General features: G+C 34.9%; 1 protein-coding gene across 1 annotated transcript in view; it reads left to right on the forward strand.

Annotated features, from left to right (window-relative positions):
• Nucleotides 1-24830, forward strand: part of SDK1 (sidekick cell adhesion molecule 1) — a 983203-nt gene that overhangs the window by 258785 nt on the left and 699588 nt on the right. The gene's annotated exons all lie outside the window — the stretch shown is intronic.

The following is a 24830-nucleotide window of genomic DNA, read 5'->3' on the forward strand; positions in this document are numbered from 1 at the left end:
ATAGTTCTTGTATGTTAAGTTCTCCATATTTACCTAGCAAAACTAGAAAGCTATTTAAATTAAGCATAAGAAAGAAATTCTAGGAATGTCAGTCATGACATTGAATTATCATGGAAGTCTTTATAACTTCTGAAAGCAGGCTAATTATTTTGCTTAAGTATTAATGTATCTGTGATGTTTTTGGTGTGGGAGGTTTTGTTGGAGGAATTGGGAGCAGAGTCCTTATCTCTCTCTTCTTGGACTGGGAGGGTGTTATTTTCAGGAGCATTACAATTCCACTTCCCCAGAGTTCACCATAATATAGGGGTTAAACTCAGGCTAAACCAGCAAATTATAGCATATACCTTCTTCTGGTAGAATTTCTAGCCACTTACTAAGGTGGTTGAGAACTCTTCCTATGTGATACATCATTATTATGGTGATCCTTAAGTAGGATGAGATAATGGGTCATTTTTTTCTTTCTCAAAAACTTAGTTGGAGGAAAATCATTTCCTATAAAAATTTAAATATTTTAGACTAATATAAAAAATAGGCAGATATCACAAAGTTCATTGTTTTCATGAAAAGAATAGTGATGGATGTTTTCTCAAAATTGTTTTAGTAGTAGATGCTAAAGGTCTGGTAAAGTGAGAAAAAATGTATTTAGTCTTATGGTTTAAATTAATAAAATGTAGCAGTTTATCAGAACGATTAAAGCTAATAAAATAAAAAAGCTTATACATTAATTTTCATTAGTGTGATTTTATTAAGTGTAGTTAGTTCTTTTATTACATTAGAACAGAAGAAAACTACATGTATGAGTCAGGAATTTATTAAAGAAGTCTCATGATAGGCATCTGCAAACTGGATGCTGGTAGCATGGCTCAGTCCAAGTCCGAAGGCCTCAAAACCAGGGAAGCTGATGGTGTCCTTGGTGTAAGTCCTGGAACCCAAAAGCTGGAGAGTCTCGAATTCTGACGTCCAGGGACAGGAGAGAAAAGTGTGTCCCAGCTCCAGTGGGTAGAGAGAGAGCTTTGCCTTTTTTCTCCATTTTTTGTTCTCTCTGGGCCCCCAGCAGATTGGATGGTTCCTGCCCATATTGAGAGTGGATCTTTCCCACCCAGTCCACTCAGGCTGTCATGCTGTTATCTTCTGGAAACACCCTTATGGTCATACCTAAAAAAAAAAAAAAAAAAAAAAATAGCTTTACCAGGTTTCTCAGCATTCTTTAATCAAGTTGACATCTAGAATTAACCTTCACACTATGGTAGGCTATACAGAATCACTTTATCTGTTGGTTTAATCTAAAAGTAAAATATATATTATCATAATTATACACCTTAGTGTTGAATATTATGTTCATACATGTATGGCTCTTATTCTTTTTTTTTTTTGGTGGCTGACTGGGAGAGGGATGTATGGCTCTTATTCTTAACTTGAACAACATTTGATTACCTTATACCATATGGCTGAAGTGTGGTATATGGAAAAAAGCTGGACCAGAAACCAACCAGGCTTACTTACACTATTCATTAGCTGTGTGACCTTAAGCAGGTTTCTTATCTACTCTGCTTTAATGTTTTCGCAGCTGTAAAATGAGAGCCTTCTTTAACATCCCTTGGGATCCCTCTATTTGTAATGTTTTTATTATATGCAAAATATGTCTATGCAGTATAGGTTTTTCTATTTAAATTAATAAATGAATAATTAATGCACATTTGTGTATTCAAGGGTACTTTCAAAAGTGCATGGCAGAATAGAATGAAAAGATAATGCAAATCCTTCCATGAACTTTTTGTTGAAATACTCTCATGTGTGTGTATCTACATACACATACACACATGGTTAAAAATTCAGACTTTATCAAAACATATAAAATAATAAATGAAAGTCTGCCACCACCTCTACTTAAAACATATTTTTAAAAAATCAAGTCTTCAGTCACAGAGCTACAATTGCTAATGGTTTCTTGTACATTCTGGCAGAAAATTCTTATGCATGTGTCAGCATATACTCATAAATCAGAACCCAAGTACTATTTAGCAGCTTATGTTTTTTCCCTTACATCTTGGAAATGATTTTATTTAAACATATTCCTGAACATATTTATTTCTAGTCAGCATCTGATAACTTAAATTTCTTATTAATTTATAAATTATAGCTTTTATTTTTTCCATTTTTTCTTAAATCTTAATTTCCCCCCGCATATTTGAATTGTATTAGTAGAATAGTTTTTAAAAATCTGTGCATAGAAAAAGCAAATGTTAAAAATGTTTGTATTGAGTGGTGAATTTGAAGTGATTTTTTTCTTTGTGATTTTCTTTATATTTCCTGTTTTTAACAATTGACATTTTATTGGAGAAAAATCCATTTTAATAAGAAGTACCATGCTATTATGAAGTAATTATCAATCAGTAGTTTAATTGAATTATAAAACCATATTCTTTATTGGCTGTTAAATCACACTTCATTAAAAATATTTTATTGTTATTTTTCTCAGTCTCTTTATTGTTTTAATTGAAGTATAATTTACATATAATAAAATGCACAGATTTTAACTACACCCCTTGATGAGTTTTTTACCCACTGTACTTAAAATATGAAACATTCTAATAATCTCATAAAATTCCCTCAGGTTCCTTTTAAATCAGTCTCTCTTTTCCACCCAGGCGACCACTGATCTGATCTGATATCTATCATCATGGATTAGTTTTTTCTGTTTAGAATATCATATAAATGGAATCCAACTCTATTCGTTTGTGTTTGACTAGCCCATTATACATTATATCACTACCAATGTATCTTTATCACTATTTAAAATAGTCATTCTTCTTCTTTTTCTTAATGTTTAGTTAACTGGCCTGAAGTCACCCAGCTAGGAAGTGCCAGAACTAGGGCTTGGCCTCAGGTCTGTGTGACCCCAAAGCTCTTTTTCCTAATCCTACACATGCTACTTTCCAAGGGCTCTTCATAGGAAATAAAGTGGGAAAAGAGGATGGTATTAGATTGTTAAAAACTTTGTCATTTGTTGGAATTTGTATTTTATTCCTTATGTATTGGTTCTCCATGATACTTTGGGGTTGTAAAGTATAACAAACTGCATTTGTTACCAAAACAAACAAGCAAACAAAAACACCTAGTTTTCCTTCAGCAGATATTCATCAAAGAGCTACTGTGAATCAGATACCGTTCTGAGCAGCTTGACTCTGAGCCCTGGATACGGGATGATCTCTATGTACTGTCCAGTCGGGAAGGTGGCATTAGATGTTGGCATTTTGAGCATGTCAGATTCTGCAGAGAAAATTGTACTAGTCTTCTACCTAAAAGATGATAGCCTTTCTGCCAGTGTTCAGGAAGTTGAGTTGGGGAATATATGCATAAATCCACATTATCTCCCTGTTTCTGTAAGGTATCCTGGCCACAACTATCCCTAAGTCTCCCTCTGTAGAGAATAAACCTCCAGTGCTTGTCTACAATGGGAGAGGGCAGTTATCTGGTTATACATGTGGGAAAGGGATCCAGATAAAGCTTGAGCTTCCTAATCCGAAAACCAGAAATCCGAAATGCTCCGAAATCCAAAACTTTTTGAGTGCCCACGTGACACCACAAGTGGAAAATTCCACACCTGGCCTTATATGATGTGTTGCAGTAAAAACGCAGAGACATTACACACAGTTTATTCAGTGTCCCAAAGGGAGAAAAAACCAGCCCCCTTCAGCTGCAATATATTTTTTCCATGTACATCCAGAGTCAGGTTCAGAAATACTGGATTTCTGTATTTCCTGTAAATCAATGTCATTTCTTATAACGTGAGAAGTGACTAAGCCCACATGGTCTCCTCGTGTCTGCACACCCAGCTGCTTCTGTGCTAGGCTTACCCTACCCCCACCCCAGAATGTCATAAACCTGGAGAGAGGGCAAAAAAGGCTCATTCAGGCCCAGATTGAGAGGAAATCACTTTGATGGTTGGATAATGTTTTAAGGAACAAAAGAGGGCAAAATAAGGAGTTTCAAAAGCACATTTATACTGCTGGCATGATTTTATGATTGTAGATGTAAAGAGACAGAAGGAATCGCCTTGAGAGCTTTGGCTGGATTCCTTTTCCTATTCTTGTCTCCCAAGTTGATATCATCTCTGTTGAGCCTCTTCAACCCAGTTGCTAATTGGTGTGGGTCGGTTCGTAAGAAATGGCTTCTGGTTTTGTTTGTTTGTTGAATGCTCTCTACCATTATTATGCAGACAAGACCCAAGAGAGGTTTTCTAGTCTCCCTTTGCTTTGCTCATGCCACCTATTCCCTAGGTTGGTAATATTTTCTGTGGGGGGTGGGGTAGGTTAGGGCATCCTCTAACATGTACTTACCAAGAAGTTGGAGCACGGTAATGAATACTTTATCCAGTTGGTGCTTCGTTTTTAGCATGTTCCTTCAACGACTTGATATATATTTGGTTTAAAACATTTATTTGAATGTTTCTATGGAATTTTAATAGGAAAGTGAGGGAGGAGCTATTGGTCTCTTGCCTTTACTACCTGGTGTATCCAGAAGAGAGTTTTGGGGCAGACCTGGAGTTTTGGGCTAGACCAGCTGGGTTTCTGCCAGTCTTGGAACATCTACCATGAGATAGATCCCTGCAGTCTGGAGACTCTGGTCTGTAGCTCAGCAGAGATAGATGGACTTGCCTGGCTCATTTAGAGCTGGGCCACATCTCATTTGTCACTGAACCCCTGGCACCTAGCATAATTCACTGCATGTAATAGGTGCTCAATAAATGATTGTAGAGTGAATGACTAAATGAGGCAGTTATCACCATGGCAATCATCCACATCAAGGTGAGTTGTGGAAATGAATGAGATCAGAAAAAGTTATTGCACAAATTTCAGGGTTCACTAACTCAGTGCATACAGGATCCAAATCAATGAATGAAGAGTGCCCATTCTAGGATGCTAAATGGCATCTGAAATGTGGCCTGCATGTAAGAGTAGAATAGAAAGTGGCAGACAGGAGGGCCCGCACCTTATCTAATGGGGGCAGTTACGCTCAGCTTTATCCACTAGTCATGATGGCATAGCTCCCAATTTTTTAGATTTGATCGAAAGCCTAGATGGTAACATGAAATACCCTGATTTTTAAATTCAAATTTATGATACTTTGAGGCAAATAAAACACATATATGGATCAGATGTTGTCAGTAGGCCGTCACATTGCCCTTTTTGGGAAACCAAACAATAAGAGGCCCAAGTTGTAGAGAACCTTCATTTAAGGGGCAAGTGGAAGAAAAGGAATCCTCCAACAAGATTGAGAAGGAGCAGTTAAAGAGCTACAAGAGAGCAGTGAATCTGAATCTAAAAAGACTTTCAAGAAATCTGTGCAAGGTTGTTGGATATCTGCTATGATATGTTGTATGGAGAAGTCAAGTAGTTAGAGAACACAGTGAATCCTTTATGAAGGGAAGGAGAATGCATATTAACATTGTGCAGCTATTTTTGGTCTTGCATAGATATGGTACAGACTGCAACTTAGGTATCAGTTAGGCCAAACTTGTTTTTAAAGTTGTTTCCTTAAAACTCTGACAAGAAAAGGCTCAAGTTCATATAAATTAATTTGTTGTTTTGAAAACCATCTTTCATATATCTACAATAAAATACCTTAAAGGAATATTTAAAATATTTCAAGGAATTTATGTGAAACTGTCAGGGAACAGTATTTTTATATCTTTATCATGATAGGATGGACCCTTGTCCTGTCTGTCAGGGGGGAAGTTATGACAGTAGATTCTATTCCAGGAGGTTTTATTTTACTAGAGGGAAGCTCAGCTAAAATCCCAATGTTAATTTCCTGTCTTGTTGACTACCAAAAAACAGATTTCCAAAGTCTCTTAAACATTTGACATAATCGTTCCCATTTGGTAAAGTTGATCTATGTGTTTTGGATGACATACATATTTTTAGTCAAAAGTGAACAAAGTATATACCCTTGAGCATAACTAAGTATATCCTATCTAAGGTATTGGGCTAATAAAATGTTTTCATTTTATGTTAACTGTCGAATGTTTATGATGAATTGTAAACTACTCTGAGTGCGTTGTGCAAGTTTGAAATTGTCTAGTAGAACAAACGAATTTTACTAAGTTTCTTCCATATACTGTACTTCTATATGGTCAAAACCATACAGATGATTTGTTATCATTGTGATGAAGAGGGTTTAATTTAAGCTATACCTTGATCCTTCTGGGTACTTCCATGCCTTTTCTCTCGCGTTTGCTTCTGCCTGGATTGTTCAATCCGTTCCCAACCTCTTTTCCTTCTAAATTTTCTCGTGAAGTCCTACTTATGATTCAGGGGCGGTTTAAAATGTCAGTCCTTCTATAGTGAATCCTAACACTTCCTTATCATTAATCCTGTAACACTTTATGGATACAGGACTTATCAAATAATACAATTTTTGGTATTTATTTTTCTCTTTCACAAGACTGTGAGCTTTCTAAAGTCCATGTCATTAATTTCTGCATCTAGGCATGTATTGACATAGGGTAGCTTTTCAACAAATGATTGTTGAATTAGGTTGAATCCATTCAATAAAAGACATCACCTCAGTACGTAACTTAGGCAAATAAACTATTAACCCAGTGTGTTATTAAAGAATCATTAAGCTTAACAGTTATTAGGAGTTAAATGTCTTATATATTGTTATTATGTAGTTCAAACAAAGGAACAAAAAATAAGAATTTTTAGGAAGGACTAGATGTGTACTTAAGACTTCATAAAGTATTTCAAAATTTAACTCTGTCTTTTATTTTAAGGTACTTTATATTGATTTAAAAATGTAATTGTTGATTAAAAGTCAGTGACAAATCCAAACTGTGGAATTTTCATTCAGAAAGATAGAGATTTCTCTAATAATCTGCAATAGATTTTTTATTATGTCATAGCCTGATTTTACATAGTTTAGATATGCTACTAGTAAAATCGTGACCCTAAAATCTAACAACTGTAAAAGTTTCACATATTACAACTTAGAGCATTATTTTTCTCCCCAACACCAGCATTAGAAAGGTGATCCAGTGTATCAAAAATATCCTTCTTAGTCTATGCTCGTAGAGATTTTGAGCATGACTCTTTTGCTTTACACAGGTCTGTATAGTCAGCATGGCCTTTTCTCCCATGGTCCAGGGCAGAGCCCTAGTTCTTTCAGACAGAAGGACCCAAGTTTATTGAACAGGGGCTGTAATGGGAGACATCTTTATATGCCCAGCTCATATCATCATGCCTGGCATAGCATATAGTAGGTTAGCATTTAATAAGTGTTTATACAATATTGCCTGATAAAAGTGACATTGATAGTTTATTAAAAGTCCTGAAACAAAAATATTTAAAGATATTAAAATAAAAGCTATTTTGATCTATAAAAATACTTTACAGTATTTATTGGGTACACCTTCTAGTACTGTTGTCTTTAATGTACTATAGTACTTGAAACCTCTCTTAGAAATTGTGTGGTAGGTTTAGTTTTATTCTTTGATTACTAGAAGTACTTTCAGAGAACACATGGAGCTCTAAAAAGGGCCTCTTTCAAGCATAAATGGAAGAAAGAAAAAACATTAGAGACAGAGTTTTGTAATAAGGAAAGTAAAAATAGATTTATGCTCACTTCAGAATCTTCGCAAAAAGGGGGATGAGAAAAAAAAACGGGGAGACCAGACCTTGCTTAAGGCATCATTCTTTCCTTCAGTTGCCTTGTTTCATTCCCTGATGCCAAGAGCTTCTTTTGGGGAGATAAACGTTGATGGTAACGTTGCATCTGTTGCTCTCATCTCCAGGCTGGGACAAGCTTAGTAATCACTCCTATTTGTGTTTCAAAGTTCCCTGCCAAAATGTGTTATATTGTGTCTCCAAACTGAGGTTATACTTCATTTTTATTTTAGTTTTAAAATTGACAATCTAACATAACTACGACTAGCAAGAAAAATTCAGATGTTATCATGAGTGAATTGTCATTGAAATGGCATTTGTGATGGGATTTGACTTTTTGATAAAGTAGCTCCCATTCCCTTTGGCTTCCTGTTATACAGTATGTGTTTAATTTCTGTTTTATGAACATGGTCCTTATCTGTTGTGGGTGTGAGGTAAAGCCATAGGGCAACTGTTCTTACTGAGATGGCTCTCAAGTCTGTGCACTGGCAGGAAAGGCACCAGGTGAGTGGGATGTGACTTCCTTTCTCATGGACCGTTCTTGGCTAGTAATACCCTTCTAGGGATTACTTATAATAGTGGGTAATAAAGATGATACATAGCCACATAAAGGCAGGTCTGGAAATCTGTAAGATGTCAGTTTGCTAACTTCTGAAAAAAAAAGGTTTAGAATAGCATTCAATATGTTTCTCAGCAAGCAGAATACTGAATTTGTTGAGCATGGATTGTGTTATGCATGCTCATAGACATGGGCAGGGGTTATGTGGACTTCACTTTTATGATGCGTTTTAAATTCTATTGATGTTTCTATGTTTTGAATTTCATTTTTGGTGTATTTTTTACAAAAGTATGATTTTTTTCAGTGCATTTAATGAGTATTACCTTCTAAATTGCTTCATAATATTCACTTGTTACTTGATAGTGAAAACACCAACAGCAATCTGAGTTCTATAAACTTTTTGTTTTTATCATCAAGGTGGGCTTTATTTCAGTTTTGAAAAATGGTTATTTCTCTACTCACAGGTTATCACTAGCCATCTATGCTACTGTTCCACTTGTTTAATTCCTTTCTCAACCGTAACAATTGTATAGTTTTTATATTTGAATTATTTTCCTCGTAAATTGTGTTATCCTTGGCTAAAGGCTTTTCTTTTTTAGTAAATGCTTTTCTGTCTGGCCTTTATAGCATCACTTTCGTTTTTAAATGCCTGCGGAGACATGCTTGACTACTTATAAATTTTCTAGTATAGTTCTGTAAGAATTCTTCACTTTCCAAGGGCCATATGTATCTGTCTTGGTTCCCAACAGTTTATAACTGCCAGAATAATTTAAAAGATATTTTTCCTTTGCAACTTAATTTAGAGCAGAACACGTTTTGTCAGAAAAAGCAGTGTAGGGAATGGCATGGATCAAGTAGCCATAGACCTCCAGCACCCTCAGACGCAGAGAGCATTGCTTTGAGAGTCTGATGATGTGGCCTGAGGCCTGGCTGTGCCCAAATGAGGGGCATGGTCTGTCCTAGCCACTGCCTGTTTCTTGGCCTCAGTTTGTTTACATGGAAAATGAGATGTTGGTCTAATGATGTTATAAGGTAGCTTTTAAATTGAAAAGTCACTAATTCTAGATTTTAACTTCTAGAATTTCATCATGAACATTGACAGCTCATCTGGTTTTAATATTCCTCTTTGTATCAAAGCAGATTGTGGGATTGCATTCTGAAAAAATCAGAAAAACTAGATAATGCTATAGCAATTATCAACTATAAGATTTCAGTGGCTTAAAACAAGTTTATTTCATGCCTAGGGTGCACATACAGTGTGGATTGAGTGGGAGATTTCTGCTCATTGTAGTCACTTGAAGACCTAGGCTAACAGAGCAGCCACTGTCTCAGATGTTGCTGATAGCTGTCAGAGGGAAAGAGAAGTATGGCAGATGTCTCTGTAACTCACTGGCTCCTAAAGTTTCTGACAACAAGTGGGTCTATAACTTCTTCCTGAATTTCATTGGCTATAGCAAGTGACCGTACCTGATTCAGGGTCAGGGGAGTGCAGTACTACCAGGGCCAGGAGGAGAACTGGAGCTTCATGTTGGGCAGTAGGACTGACACCACACCTTATAAAGGGCATCTTACGACCAAAGACAGCTTTAGGAGAGAGTTTTAATTGGTAGTTGGCAGACCTTTTCTGGGCACATTTCCCTGTTGTACACAATGAGAATGATAGCTGATGTCAGAACTAACAGGGGGTGGCAAAAGGCATTAGCCAGAAAGCAGACAAGTGTCTGCTTCATCAGAAGAATAGTAGCAGTGCACCAAATAAACATTTTGGCAGAATATCAAGTGGCCTGGTATTAATGACCAATTTTAGTCCAACGTGATATTGGAAATTTGGGGGAAAAGGAAAGATTAACGTTCAGTCAATTTTAGCATAATGGGGATCGTAGTATTCCTTATAGCAATCCACTTCTAGAAATCTCAATTACTCCTCCTCCTTCAAGGCTTAATTCAAATATTATTTATTTACATGTAATTTTTCTTACTCAAATGTGAATTCCTCAAGGACAAGGAACTGTTTTTGTACCCTCTGTGCCTAGCACATAGCTAGCTTATAGGCACTATGTGAATACTGAATGAATAAATTGAAACCAACCGGCAACCCTGTCTCACAGCATTTGTATGCGAGCAGTCCTCTTTGGCTGATTCAGCATTTCACTAGGCTGGAGCTAGGCACAGGGATTAGAGCTGGTAGAAGCGGCTAAAGCAAGATGGCATTTCTGAGACTTCTGGCTGCTAATCTGTTAATGTTTGTGGGGCCCAATAGGAAGAGTAATAACATAATACTTTGTGTTCTGGTAAGTGAAAAGGAAAAGTAAATTTGTATTTAATACATAATTTTCGTTCTGTATGTTTTAGTTTTATTCTATTAGATTACTATGACACATTGAGTGTATTACAATGAGGAATACCTAAATTTTTGTAATCTAGTCATTTAAAGACTTTAATAACCTATTGATATTCTTGTCTTCACATTTTTTTAGTAGTATGAAATTGCTGAACATAATGAGAGGAATGATTTAACTTTTAATCCTTATCATGTGGAACAGTGGTTCTCAAATTTGACAGTGCATCAGAGTTAACTGGAGGGCTTGCTGACACAAACGTTCTAGGGCCCTATTCCCAGAGTTTCTGTTTTAGTAAGTCTGGGTGGGACCTGAGAATTTGCATTTCTAATAAATCCCTGAGGATGAGGGTACGGCTGGTCTGGAGACCACACTTTGACAAGCAGTGGTGTAGAGAAAAGGAAAATAAAAACAGGGTAAAAAGTGATGGCTTTTAATCTTCATGATGCTACTTAACCATCTGACTTTAAGTTACTCAGCCCTTCTAGTCCTCTATTTCCTTTTTGGGGAAAATTGAGGTCACAATTGACCTCACAGAGGATTAGATAAGATTATATACTATACAAGAGCCATTTTAAAAAAGTAAGGCTCTGTAAAAACACCTTCTTACAATATCCTATAGGTTATGAGTCATGAACACTTGTTTTACATTCAGAGTATACACAGCACTGTGGAAGATCAGGGCATAGAAAGAAAAAGAGAACAATGATAGCATAGCATGTGCTAAGTGCCAAGTGAGTGAAATAGATGTTAAGAATTCAGAGAAGGAAAGGTGGTGGTGGGCTGTTCAGGGTGCGCTTTACCCAAACTTTACTGTATAAACACTATTACTTCAAAAGAAAATCCTTGTCGTTCTTTATTGTTAAACTGTCTTATAGCACAGATAGTGTCCTGAAATCTAGAAATCTGTAATGTTAGTGCATTTTGAGAAAGGTTTATCCTTTCTTGGACTCAGTGTCAGCTTATCTACCTCTTAGAGCTTGTGACATTAAGAGTATAAAGTTATTAATTTTGCTAGCATTTAAAACTCATCTCAACAAACATATAATATTGTAAATATAAATATCAGAAAGATATATAAAGTCATATACTCACACTTTTGATTTAACCAATTGGGGAAGGGGAGGAAAATCTCTGAAAAACTCAAAGATTTTCTAATCTTGGGATTAAAAAACATAGCTCATATAGAGTTGACCAGACTACATTTTTCTTTTAAGGTGTGTGACCTTGTCTATTTTTATTATGGCTTAATCCTAATGTTATAAAATTATACTAAATAGTAGGTTTAGAACTAATATTGAATGTAAAATATTAATATAATATTTAATAACCAAATATTCAATATTAGGTACAAGTAATTATAATTTAATAGTCATAGCTGTTATACTTGATTTGAGTAAAAATATGAATTGTGTAAGTCATAGCAAGTTATGTGGTAAATAAAAATTATTTTTAACAATAAAATTAATACTTTTGTTTTTTGTCTTTTTGTGACCAGTAAGGGGATCACAACCCTTGGCTTGGTGTCTCCCGCACCATGCTCAGCCAGTGAGCCACCGGCTATCCCCATATAGGATCCGAACCCGCGGCGGGAGTGCTGCACTCTCCCTAGTGCGCCGCGGGGTCGGCCCTAAAATTGATACTTTTAAACTTGGGCAAAGACTATATCTGGGTAATAGATTGAGCTCTAGACGTTGAAATGTAGCTATATATACTAGCTACCGTTATGATTAATATAAAACATGCTTATTCCATATTATGTATTACTACCAGCCAATGAGTACTGAAAGGCTAGTTACTACCATATGGGTTCTGTTTAGATTCGTGGCATTAAAAAAAGAATCCTCATACTTGAGGAAGATTGGGAATCCCTGACCTAGTCCGTGATATTACCCTGGCCCTTCATCTTTACTAATTCATTGGATCACGTTGTAATATTTTTTTTTTTTTTTTTTTTTTTCTTTTTTCGTGACCGGCACTCAGCCAGTGAGTGCACCGGCCATTCCTATATAGGATCCGAACCCGCGGCCGCTGGGAGCGTTGCCGCGCTCCCAGCGCAGCACCCTCCCGAGTGTGCCACAGGCTCGGCCCATGTTGTAATATTTGTTTCTTACTTATTTCTTACTCTTTTGGGTAGAACCAAAGAGAACAAAATTTCTAAAGGAAGAGTAAGCTTTTCTACAGGAAGCAAATGTGGAAAACCAAAAATATTAGCTAGTTTAAGACGTGGGCATATTTCACCACTTCCTTAACATTCAGATACACATTAAAAGATGACTTTTTGCTGCCGTGCTTTTCTTTCTGCCTAGCCATCTACTTAGAACCTTCTCTGATCATGTTGGCCCACGTATTCTTATTGAAGAATGTATTGGAAAGCATAGCAATTTCTCCTACCATAGTCTATCTTTCTATTCTTTTAAAGACACTTTTATTGTTTCTTAAGTACCAAATAGAAAAATAATCTGAGAATTTTCCCCCAAATTGTTGAAAAATTATATGTAGTGTGGGACAACTGTAAACTATGTACTATGTACTATAACATCTCATAATTAAGTCAGTATGAATTAGCAGTGAAATGGATCAATTGAATATATTAGAGATCCAAGTATATATGAAGATCTGCTCTATGATAAAACTGGCAAAAATCAGTTCAGAATAGATGGTTTACTCAATAAATGTCATTGACATAACTGATCATATATCTGGAAGAAAATAATTTTAGGCACCCTCTAACACTGTATACAAACAGATAAATTATCATTCTAAGCATTCTAAAAGAATACAAGTGATAGAGTAGGGATTTGAACCTAGGTCTGTCTTATCCCAAAGCTACTAAGCTGTATTTTAAATGTTAATAGATGATTTTGGATTACATCCCCTAAAGGAGAGAGGAGAAAAACATTTTTCTTTTGCTAAAATTTGGTTATTTTCATTTTATTTTATTTTCATCATTATAAGCAATGCTGTGATGAACATTCTTTTGTCAACAGGGTTAAATGGATCTATGATTAAAATGAAATAGCTGTGTCTAGAGGCACTCATATTTTTTAAGACTTTTGAAATGAACTTCCAAATGGCTCTTCAGAAAGGCTGTGCCAATTTAGTGATTTTATTCTTTTGTTGTATTTAATATTTCTCTATTTTTCTCTTCAGAATAGACCATGATTTGTAATAGAGAAGTATTGTGCCCCTGTCTTTCTTTTAGACTGACAAGTCCCTAATTAATTTGGGATTTCCTGTGAAATCTGGAGTTGATGTTTTCTATCCTTTTTATCATCTAATGCAGGTTTTAATATATTTATAAGTTCATGAAGAAAATATCACTTCTTTGACCTCAAATATCTTCTTCCCCAGCATTAATCAGTGATCTCTGTTAAGATCCAGCCACATAAAAGGACAACAGTAGGATTTTTCCTACCATATCAGTACATCAGCTGTGCTGGAGGTGAGAAGCCCTTCCTCCTTCGTCCTGCCAGTGAGTTGTATCACTAGGTAGAGCTTAGCTCTTACATGACTTCAGCCACTCTCCACTATCCATTCAATGAAAGTACAGCATGTTTCCAAAGTGTATAAAAAACATGTACTGTGTGAAGGTTTATTCCTGTATGTAGCTATTTTTTATGGATACAGTTCTTTTGGATAGAATCTAGAATTTACTCAATTCATTCTGAAGGCTGTGAAATGCAATCTCTGTAAGTTCGAGTCTTCCTGGAAGATGCTTTCTTTTTGTGGAAGGTACCTCAGAGTTGATACAGTATTATTATTTTTTCTTTCACATACCTTTTGTACCTTTCTCTTAAACCAATAGGAGACCGTGTTGTAGGATGGACATCTTACCAATTATTTGATATATATATATAGAATTCTTTGTGAGTTGCCATTTTACTTAGATTTATACAATAATTTAATGTGCTAAATATTATCTCTTGGGCCAAAGGAAAATAAAAGCAAGTTCTTTTCAGAGCAGGGAGTTTAATGTCTTACAGTATTCTGTGTGAAATAGGATAGAGATGCGCCATCAATCACAGTGCACACCAGATTGAATTTAGAGTGTTTGCGTCCTGTGATGAGTTACCTGGTCTCTGTGCAGTGTGTGTTTTGTTTTTGTTTTTACTTTTTAGCACATACTTGTGCTGTTTTAAACAAGCTGAAAATTATCACAGGAATTGTTTAAGTTGGCCCTGAACATTAATACTGTCAGTCTTTCTATAAATGGCTTTATTAATGCACATAAAGGCACTGTTCTTTACTTTTTTTTCCTACTTCAGATCAACTAATATGTAAACAGAGATCTAAATCATGACTTGTTTTTCTTATGCATAGGTAAGCTCTTTCTTCAAGTCAAAATTTTGTCAGAAAGGAAAAAAAAAATTCCATTTTGATACATGTAACACTAAAATAAAACATGCAGTTTCATTTACGGTCTGCTTAAATGTGCATCTAAAAATATACTTTAGGTCTTTAATATGTTTGTTAAACATCATCACAATTATAATAATGATGATGTTTGTAAAAGTGTGAATTTGTATCTTTATATAGACCTATATATATACACATGCGTTCATACGTGCATATCTCAATGTATTTATGTACAGTCATGTGTCACTTAATGACAGTGATGGATACATTCTGAGAAATGCTTTGTTAATACGATTTCATTGTGCAAACATGTTAGAGTGCATTTACACAAACTTAGATGGGATAGCTTCCTATATACCTAGGCTATATGGTGTAGCCTGTGCTCCGAGGCTACAAACCTGTATGTAATGTTACTATACTGAATTATACTGAATACTGAGGTAATTGTAACACACTGGTGAGTATTTGTGTATCTAAACATATCTAAACATAGAAAAGGTACAATAAAAATATGGTATGAAAGATAAACAATGGTACACCATGGAACCTGTGGGACTGGAAATTGCTCTGGGTGAGTCAGTGACTGAGTAGTGAGTGAATGTGAAGGCCTAGGACACTACTACTGTACACTACTGTAGGTTTTATGAACACTGTACACTTAGGCTACACTAAATTTATAATTGAAAAAAGTGAGTACTAGGAGTTACAATGGCGACAGTATTACTAGGAGATAGGAATTTTTCAGCTCCATTGTGATCTTCTGAGACCATTGTATGTGCAGTCTGTCGTTGATGGAAATGTTATGTGGTACATGACTGTATATGTATATATCTTAATATATATTATTTATATATACTTAGGATACAAATGATTTACTAAAGAGGCTGCAAATTTTAGGTATCTCTGGTGTTTAAATAAACCCACAGAATTTTAGTGTCTGGAATTACTTTAGCCTTTATATTTTTGTTTATTTGCATTTTCTTTCCTTTTCCTTTTTGCCTTTTATTATTTATTTTAACATTTACTTGAACATTTTTGGGGGTACAGTATGTTGTTTCAGTACATGCATATCATTGTACAATGATTCACTTAGGGTAGATAGCATAGTTTTGTACCCATTAGTCCACCACTTTTCACTCCACCCCAATCTCCTGGCCTCTGGTAGCTATCATTCTACCCTCTACTTCTATGAGAATCACTTTTTTTAGAAAAAAGAATCCACATATGAGTGAGACTATACAGCATTTGTCTTTCTGTGCCTGACTTATTTCACTTAACAGGATGGTTTCCACTTTCGTACATGTTGCAAATGATAGGATTATCATTTCTTTTTATAACTAAATAATATACCATTATGTATATATACTACAATTTTTTATCCATTCATCCATTGCTGGGCATTTAGATTGATTCCATCTCTTGACTATTGTGAATAATACTGCGATGAACATGGGAATGCAGCTATCTTTTCGATATATTGATTTCATTTCCTTTGGGTATATACCCATTAGTGGAGTAGCTGGGTTGTAAGGTAGATCTGTTTTTAGTTCTCTGAGGAACCTCTATACTGTTTCCATAATGGCTGTACCAATTTACATTCCCACCTACAGTGTAGGAGAGTTCCCTTTTCTACACATCCTTGACAGTATCTGTTATTTTCTGTCTTTTTGATATATGTGTATAATAGCCATTCTAACCGGGTGTGAGAACTAATATATTCAAAATCAATATATTATGGCAAGAGTAAAAATTATGGGCAGTGTACAAGTTGTCAGGGATTCAATAAGAGCAGTTCTGACAACCACTTGGGTGAGGCATGTACCTCACGTCCCCTTTATCTTCAAGCCTACGTTATTGCTGTATACTTATTGTTACTACTTTGCTGATTGTATTGGGATAGTATTGATTGGGAGACTTTGTCTATTTATCGTATATTAGTCTGGTTCTTCTCCATTCTTAATACTTCATGGGTGGCCATTTAGAACATGTAGAACAAGTCTTCAGGGAGTCTCTTGTGATGATTATGTCCCTTTGACAGATGGGTTCAGAAATTTTCTTATAGTCATTGAAGTATAAAATTTGAAATGTTTTGTGTGGTATTAATACTTTTATTACTATGACAAGTGACGGTTTAAAAAAGATTTTTTAAAAGAATTCTTGTTATATTTCTTCCTATTTTCATGTTTTGATATTTCTAAGAAATGTTTTAGCCAATTGAAGATAAGAGATTCATAATTTTTGCAATACTGCTCTGGAGCGTAAATGAAATTAATGTATTAGCTTAAACTTTCACTTTATCATTCTTGATTGTTAAAAGAAATGAAGGTTTAAATAGACATGATTGCAGTGTTGAATAAACTCAACCAGCTTTTAATAAAATTTTTATGAAGTGCAGGGGAAAGTATAACCTACTTAAGGACCTAACCTACTTCTAAATCATACAAACTAAATTTTTTAGGTTTTAAAATATTTTTCCTTTTTGTTCTTTTATATTTTGTTTGTTGTAACAGTTATTTGCCAAGAGTCAAAAACACAGTCACAATATCAGTCAAAAACAAAAAAATTAATTAATGAAAAAGCACATCTGTGTTTATACTGCAATATTTATTAATATAGGTCATATTACTTTAATATATCAGTCCCTGATGGGCATGTGAATTATTTAAAATGAGCATCTGTGTACCATTTTATGATATTTGAAATAAAATGAATTTTTAATGTTCATATGTAATACAATCTGCCAAGATTATACTGGTAAAGTTTTCAAATCCAAATGGGGAATCAGCAGCAATGTTTCTCCCTCATTTCATAGGTTAAGCAAGCCTAAAGTTGAATATAGCCTTTAAAACTGGCTAATTATATATACACATACACACTATTATGCTAATAATTTTTGAGTCAGTTAAACTTTGAGCTTGCTTTTGTGCCTCTTCAGGTCCCCCCCCCCCCCCCCCGGAATTAAAGCTATCCAAAAATAAAACTAGGAACATCAATTTAGGTGACTTCACTTTCCTACTAAATTTAGTAGTTTCATAAAACAGACTCTTCAAGTTTTTTTAATGAAAGTTTTTCTTAAGGGAATTATTTAGACTTCGAAATTGTGAATCATATTATCAAGCTTTAAACACTCTCAGATGGGAAAATTAAATGCTAATACTACAGCTTAAGTAATTCAGGTTTCAGTGTGATACAACTCCTAAATGTGAGATTTTATTCTTTTGAACCCTCTGGTCACTGGAGGATCCCAGGCCTTCAAGAGTTATTTGTTGAATGAATGCTCACTCAGCCCTTCCATTTGGCAGAAGCTACTGGGTTTTCACCTACCTCTTTTTCCTCACCTTTAGGCTGGTATAGTCTGAAAGGAAGGCAGAATTTACTAATGTGTTAGTTTATGATACATATTTTTTCTTTTGAAAGTAATTATTTTCATCTTACTGGACCACATCTTAGAGAGCTCCCTTCTTTTGATTTGGTTCCAAGCAATGTTTGTGAGCTGGACTGACCACAGAGTAAAATCTTACCTTATTCATAGCTGTGAATCATATTGAACCATTTATCTTAGATGTGATGCATTTTGCTAATTAGGTTATTCTAGAGGTTAAGGGAAATAAAAGACTTTGAAATAATCATTACATTCTCAGTACAAGGCAGCAGCAGTTAAATGTTCTTGCCCAGTCATTTTATTTTGATGTCTCATAAACCCAGAAATGGAATATAAGTTAGGATTCTATTGTTGTATTTCTCATCTTCCTCACTTTATCTGAGGATTATGCAGAAGGTATTTAAGTAAGTACCTTAAGAACTGATGAGTATATTTCTGTTTTGCTTATTAAAAAAATTATCATTAAACTAAAACCTGTTAGTTATACAATATTTGGAAAATACAGACAAACATAAGATAAAAAAATTTAAGAGTACCCATGATTCTACATCTAGAAGTATAATTATTTGATGGGTTTCCTTCTGGCCTTTCCTATTTATATATTTTTTTCACAAAATTTAAGTATTGCTTTATATTGTGCAACAATAACTGTCATTTTCTTTTTTCTTATTTTTGATTATACGTATTTATGGGGTACAGAATTCATTCTCAGTATTTTTGTACAGTATGTGATAATCAAATCAATATTATTAGCATGTTCATCATTAAAAATTGTGATTATTTTTTGTCCCGTACCTAATTACTCCCTATCTCCCCTTTCCCTTCCCCTGCTCCGTTCCCCCTTTCCTAATTCTAATAACTCTAGGTCTGTTCTCTCCTTCTGAGAGTTCAACATTTTATTGTGGTCGCTTGGTCTTTTGTTTGTTCTTTCTTAGCTCATTTTCTGAGTGCTTATTTCATAGAAGGCAGTGAGCAAGAGCTGTACATGTGTTACCTTTTGAATGTTCAGAACAGTCTAAGAGGTAGAATGAAAATATAAAGTATGCCCTTTCAAACTAAAATTACTTTCCTTGAAGCTGTTAGCCTGTAACTTAGATGCTGAATCTAACTATGACATACAATTATTTTTATTATTATAATCAAAGTAATATATACACTTGAAAATAAAATCCTTAACAGTCTTAGAATAATGATTCTTACAAGGATTTTATAATTGAGTAATTTACTGTGATGCAGCCTGACTTTATAGCTCATCAGCACAGTACGCCTCAGTTTGAACAATGTTGTTGTCTCCTTTATAAAACGGTAGTAAATGTATTGTCCACTCTGTTATCCAGCATAGTTTATATGAATACCCGTGTGGAACCAGCTTGGGTCTCTATCCAGGAAAAATATTTTCTCTGCCAATGACTTTGTGTTTATTTTTCCAGAAAATGAAAGAAGAAAAAATTCATGTTTTGAGTTTTTCTTTAGTGCCAGGACACTTGGGAACCTAATTCAGTGCTCAGATGTAGTAATCAGCTTTATCAGATGTAATCATTCATTCATACTCTTTTCTGATTCATTATGAAGTGTCCTGCAGTAGCTTTTACTTGATCTACTTGGAATCCCTGTGGTAAAAGTAGTATCAACTCAATTCACCTGCATCTGTTTATGATTTCTAAACAGTTTCTGAAATAACAAATATTTGAACCTCAAAGTAACCCTGTAAAGTATACCGATGACACTGTATACTTTCCTTTAAAAAAAACCTAAACAAAAACAGTCACAGATGAACTTAATATCATAAACTGAATAGTAGACTTCACAAGGGCCACGCCTGCTTTCGTTAACCACTGTATCTCTAGCTCCTAGTATAGTGCTTGACACTCAATAAATATTTCATGGTGATTGATGTTGAATAAACTTAAAAAGTACTGAGCTCCTCAGAACTTGGAAGAACATGGAAAAACTTTTATTGGCAGAAGAGAGAAATGCACAGCCCCAGGAGACCGGAATATAGCTCAAAGCAACCTGTCACAAGCACATTTCTTTCAAATCTGGTGTTTTATCTTAATAACTTATACAAATTTTGAAGTCTACTTCATATTAGGAATGTTTGTTTTATGATAAAAATTATTTTAAGTGTTATTTTTTATAAAATAATATTGTGCTTCCACAAAATACACTGTGCTTATACTGAATACCCCTAGCATATCTCTAGAAATACTTGTATTGCTTTTGAGAAACACAAATTACAATTAATTACATTCTATTGATATACTATTTTTATGCTGATGACATTCAAATTTATGTCTTCCATTTTTACCTCACTTTTGATTTCACCATTTTAGTTAATGGCAACTGTGTATCTTTCCACTTGATTGGGCAAAAATAATTGTCTTCCTTGACTTGTTTTTTTCTTTCATACTTTACATCAAATGTATCAGGAAATACTATTGGCTCTACCTTCAGAATATATCCTGAATTTGCTCACCTTTAACCACTCATACCACTGCTACCAATCCACCGTCATCATCTCTTACCCAGATTCGTGCAGTAGCCTTTTAACTGGTATATGTGTGTCTGCCCTTGTTCTCACAGCTCAGTCTCCACACAGCAGCAGCATGATTCTGTAAACACGTCAGAGCATGGGGGTTCCCTGCTCAGCATTCTCCGGTGGCGGCCCATCTCCTTAGAGTCAAGAACCAGGTCCTCACTGGGCCCTGCAGAGCCCTGCAGATCCCTGCAGATCCCCTCTTTGTATCCTCATTTACTACTGCCCTCCTCCTCCCCGTCCCCCTCATTCTTCTCTTTCAGTCTCTTTGGCCTCTTGCTGTTCCTCCAACATGCCTGAGTTGCTGCTGTTTCAAGGCTTTGCATTTGCTGTTCCCTCTGCCAGGCCTGCTCTTCCTACAGATATCCAGATGGCTATCTCCTACCCTTCCTGTGGGTGTTACTCAAAACATTTCAAAGAGGTTTTCCCCATTCAACCTGCCTAAAGTTTCACACCAATCCCCAAACACATCCTTCTTCCCCACTTTTTCCCCTGGCACTTATCATATCTAATATACTATATGTTTTACTGTTGAAGATATTTAAAGTCTCTCTCCCTCTGCTTCCACCCCTACTCATAGTATATCACTAGAGTGTAAGCTTGGTGGACGGTAGGCTAGAAAGCACCTTTTACATAATAGGAATGCTAGGAAATCTTTGTTTATTCCTGATCTGTCTCCAGAGTTTTATTAGAATCCTCCCTTTTAATTCTCCCTTACACTTTTCACGGGATCAGATCCCTAACACTCACCCTCAAAGTCTGCTTCTTGGCCTTAAGATATTAAGCCAGTTTTGTATCAGAAATACTTCTGAGTTGCTCTCCCAACTGTCTGTGGCTGCCGCTTTCCCCCGGCATCAGGTACAGAGCTTTGGTGGAGGAAAAAAAAACCAGTCACCTCTTTGGTCACTGATTTATCCCTAGATATCCCAGGTGTGCTTCTACATGTTAGATACTGTAAGCATGGTGGTGAAACTGGACATCTGAGAGCATAGAAGCTTTCTCATGACCACTGTTTTCCTTCTGGGTACACTACGTCTAGTTAGACTGGTGCTAATAAACTCTTGGCCAGGCATAATGTCCAGTACACAGTAGGCATTTAATAAATTGTTTCTGAATCAAGACTGAGTTTCTAAATTTGAGTTTGATGACTTTACTTAGTATCTCCCTATACAGGTTACACTTGACTTTCACATTTTTACATTCTGAAACTGTAGGAGATATTATCAGAGGCTGAGCTACAAAGAGCATATATTCCCTTCCAGAATACACTGTTTCTAAAAAGCAAGTTAAATAAGTTTCTCTGAGTATGAATTTAAACAAGATTCATTGCAGGGCTGGCCTTCCATTTGGAACATATTTTTATAGGGAACCTGTAAGTTATGAATATTTCACTTTGTTTTCCAAGTTTTCTTTTTAAATTCACATTTGCTTTCATTTTCTTGTTAAAATGGATTGAGAAAGATTAATTTAACTAAAATGCCAGTGAGGAAAAATACAGAGAACATATGCAATCATAGTAAATATTTTAGGCCTCTGTTTTTCAACAACCCACAGCTATGTTTACATAAGTTGATCTAGGACAGAATGCAATGCTGTATCTCTACAATATGCTGCCTCAGAGTTGGCTTTCACCTGGGGAATGTAATTTGAAAGTTTGGGTAAGTGCATAGTGCGTTAGAGTAAAAAATGATTCCAAGTGCAAAACAGGTCCTATCTAAGGATTTCAGACCATATTCTACAGTTTCCAAACATAACCTGCCTTCATCAGCTTTGACCCATACCTTTGAAATAACTTTTCGTTTCTTCAAGTAAAACATGTTCATCATAGAAAATACTTTGGCATATTCTTCCATAATTTTAAATGTGAAAAGTGATACAAACTTTTAATCCCAGCCAAAATGGTAAACTAACATAGCCTACTGAGTCTCTAACCCATATTAATTTTTGAGAAAGTATAAAAGCTAGAAGAAAATATGAGTGCTAAGAACAACAAAAACATGGGGAACTCCTTGAGAGAATGAAGGTAGCTTTAACTTGTGTATAGTTGGGGAGTGGATGGCTGCAGCCTGTGGGGAGGAAGCCAGAGGTGTTATAAGAGTGTGGAGGAAAGCTTTCTTTTTGAAGTTTTTTCTTTAAATTGTGGTAAATATGCATAACATAAAACTTAAGCCATTTTAACTATTTTTAAGTGTACAGTTCAGTGGTACTAAGTATATTCAATTTAAGTTCTGCTTTTGCCTCTTCCACTGCCGTAAGCTTTATTTCTAACCAAGTTGTCACTCAAACATGAGGGTCTAAAAATTATCCTCAGCTGTACAAGACCTTATAAAGCTTTCCTTATAAAGACACACAATGAAATATGTTGGAAGGAAATGTGTAAATATGAGTGGAAACAAATACATGAAGAATTACAGGAGAGAAGGGAAATAAGGGAATCAAATCCCATAGGGAAAGTTCATTGAAGCCTTTGAAAAGAAGTCTAGGACCAAAGGAAGGAGAAAACACATGCAAAATAACCTATAACTAAAATTCTAGGTGTTATCAGCAGTACTGGGTGGAGAATCAACCATAGGGACTTCAGAGTAGGGAGAAATAAATGTAAGGAAGGGTTTGAGAGCAGACAGTACAAATATGAGAAAACTTCAAAAGAAAGGCAGAGAAAGGTTGAAAATGAAAGAATAGAAAAGAGAGAGAGTACACAAATATGAACCAATAGAAAGCAACAGTAACTTAAATATATTCTAAGAGACAAAGAGGGATGTTATCTATTGATAAAAGGAACGTTAGAACAAGAATATTTTGCCATCAAAAACATAGGTAATTGCAATACAGCCTGAAAACATACTAAGTGACAATTGACAGAATTGCAGAGGGAGATAAAATCAACAATTGTATTCGAAGATTTTTTTAACACACCGTTCTCAGAAACTGACAAATCCTATAGTCAAAAAATAAGTAGAGAAAACCTAAACAATGCAATTAATAAGCTTGAGCTGTTAGAAATATACCTAAAACTGCGTACTCAACAGAGAATGTGTATTTTTTGAACTTACTTGGAATGAATATAAAAAACAAACCATGTATTATGCTATGAAGGAAGCCTCAATAATTTCCCAAGGATGAGAGTGATACAAATTAAGTTCCCTTAATATAGTGCAACGTAAAAAGAATTTACTAACAAAATGATTACCCACCAAAAAACCCCAAAACTCTTATAATTACAAATTAAATAACATACTTCTAAATAACCTTTGGGTTAAAAAGGAAATAAAAATTGAAAATTATGATATATTTAGAACTCAAAATGAAAATATTAAATGTCAATATTGTGGGATATAGTTCAAACAGTGCTTAAAGGGATTTTTTAGTCTAAATATATTTATTAATAAACAAGAAAAGTTAAAAAATAAATGAGCCAAAAATGGTAAAAAGAACAAAGCCCAAGGAAATAAGAAGGAAAGAAATAGTAGTAAGTATTGAAAGTAATGAAATACAGAATAAAAATAAAAATAAATGATAGAGAAGGTTAAGAAAATGAAAACCTGGTTCTTTGAAAGATAGGTAGATCTCTGACAGACTGAACAAGAAGAAAAGAGAAGCTAAAATAAAGTACAGAACAACAACAAAAGGAAATAGCTGTAGATTAAAGAAATTTTCAAAAAATATGAGTATTGGATTATATTTATACTAATAAATTGGGGGAGGAAAGCTAAATAAAATTAATAAATTTTCAAGAAAAATGTCAAAATTATCATAAGAAATAGAGAACACAAGTAAACCAATGAACACATAGTAAGGAAATTAAGATAGTAGTCAAAGACTTTACTCCCATAAAGCCCCAGGGAGAATTTTACACGTGAGTTCTACTAAACTTTTAAGAAACAGATAATTCTTATCTTTTGAAAGTTATACCAGAAAGTAGTAAGAAAGATGCCTGGCTCATTTTATAAAGCTACTGAAACCTTGATCAGAAAATCTTTGAATGTAA

This window comes from Cynocephalus volans, chromosome 3 (genome assembly GCF_027409185.1).
Source record: "Cynocephalus volans isolate mCynVol1 chromosome 3, mCynVol1.pri, whole genome shotgun sequence".
NCBI lineage: Eukaryota > Metazoa > Chordata > Mammalia > Dermoptera > Cynocephalidae > Cynocephalus > Cynocephalus volans.